The following is a 2201-nucleotide window of genomic DNA, read 5'->3' on the forward strand; positions in this document are numbered from 1 at the left end:
GAGCTTAAAGCCCCTGATGGCTCTGGGCGCTGACTCTCACCAGTGGCTATGGATGAAGTCACAGGCGATTTTCAGCCAGCGCCGGAGTAACTGATACTTTTGAATTGTGATCTTGGAAAAGAGTATTGAATATCCCACTGACTGCCAAAAGAACACAAATTCCTTGAGGGAAGTGTAACCAGAGTGCTTCTCAGTATCAAGCATGGTGAAATATTGTCTCACTCACTTTGGGTATATTTTCAGGAGCAAACAGTCCTTAGAGATAGACATCATGCTGGAAAGGGAGACGGTCAGCAATAGGAGGAAGGTCCTCAAAAGAGAGATTGATACTGTGACTAGCACAATTGGCTTGAGCATGAAAGAGAGTGTGAGGCTAATGCTGCTGGGACAAGGCTCAGTTAAGTTGTTTTATGAATCATAGTGGACTTGATAGCTAACAACAGCTATGTGATACAGACATTAAACATGGAGAAAGCGGAGATACATAAGTGAAGAAAGTATTTAGATTTGTTACATTTTTAAAATTTGTATTTCATTCATGTACATTGGTTGGTGTTTTGGGGGGTGTTTTTTTTTAACTCTCTTCCTCTACCCACCTGATTTATTACTTTTTAATTGCTAAGACTCAATTAATTTATAACTTTGTATTTATATACTTTTAAGATGTTGTTGTTGTTGTTGTTGTTGCTGCTGCTGCTGTTGTGCCATCAAGTTGCTTACTACAGCTTTGGTTCTATCTTGAACCAATTTCATTGTTTCTGATAAACCTACCCACATTACCCCAGTCACTGAGTCAATCCATCTCATCCATGGTCTCTTCTCTTGTCCCTCTACCTTTCCAAGTATGCTGTCCTTCTTTAAGGACCACTCCTCCCTGTAAACATGTCCAAAGTATAAGAGAGAGCTTCAAAGCCCTTGCCTTCAAGGAGCAGCCTGGTTTCACCCTTTCTAGGACAGACCTATTTTTTCTCTTGGCAGTCCACAGTATGTTCAATACCCTTCTCAGGCACCACAACTCAAAGACATCAGTTCTTCTCTGTCATCTTTAGTCATTGTCCAGCTCTCTGATGCTTAGCAAGTAATTGTGAAGATGATGGCCTAGATCAGGTGCACCTTCTTCTCTATACTTACATCCTTGCTCTTCAGCCCTCTAGAAAGGTCCCCAGTGTAATTAATATTTCAATTTCCTGGCTGCTGAAGCCAAGCAACTTGAAGCTGTTAATAATCTCTATCTCTTCACTATCTATTATGATGCTGCCAGTTGGCCCAGTGGTGAGAATCTTTGTTTTCTTAATGTTGAGCTTCAAGCCATATTGAAGGATGCAGTCCTTGACCTTCTGCAGGACACACTTCAAGTTCTTCTCAGTTTCAGCAAGCAAGGTTGTGTCATCTGCATAACACAAAATTGTTGATGAGTCTTCCTCCAGTCCTGATGCCACATTTATCCTCATAGAGTCCAGCCTCCAAGATAATGTGTTCTGCATATAGATTGATAAGGTATGGAGATAGGACACATCCCTGGTGTACACCCTTCCCAATTTTGAACCATGCAGTGTTTCCTTGCTTTGCTCTGATGATTGCCTCAGAGTCCAAGTATAGGTTTTACATGAACACTATCAAAGGTTCTGGGATTCTCATTCTTCTCAGGGTTAGACACAGTTTGTTGTGATCCACACAGTCAAATGCCTTTGCATAGTCAATGAAACACAGATAGACATTTCTCTGATACTCTCTGCATTCAGCCAATATCCATCTAACTTTAGCTATAATATCCCTAGTACTGTGGCCTTTTCTAAACTCAGCCTGCACTTCTGGAAGTTCTCTGTTGATGTGCTATTCCAGTCATTTTTGGATAATTTTTAGCATATATTTAAAATACATTTTTATTTTCTATGTACATAAAACATAATATATAGATATTAATGTCTTTGTCCAAGTTGTTGTTGTTATGTCCCATTGAGTCTCTTGTGACTCATAGAGACAAACGCCGTTCTATCCTGTGCCAACCTCGCCGTCTCAAACACATTCATTCCCACCACTGCAGTCACAGAATCGGTCCATCTCATCAAGGGTCTTCCTCTCCTGAGCCGTCCCTCCACTCTCCCAAACATGATGTCCCTCTCCAAGGACCAGTCCCTCTTTGCAACATGCCCAAAGTATGTCAGAAGAAGCTTCAGAATCCTCAACTCCAAGGAACATTC

Source organism: Elephantulus edwardii, unplaced genomic scaffold (assembly GCF_000299155.1).
Source record: "Elephantulus edwardii isolate Elephantulus edwardi_28Jun2011 unplaced genomic scaffold, EleEdw1.0 scaffold00060, whole genome shotgun sequence".
Taxonomy (NCBI): Eukaryota; Metazoa; Chordata; class Mammalia; order Macroscelidea; family Macroscelididae; genus Elephantulus; species Elephantulus edwardii.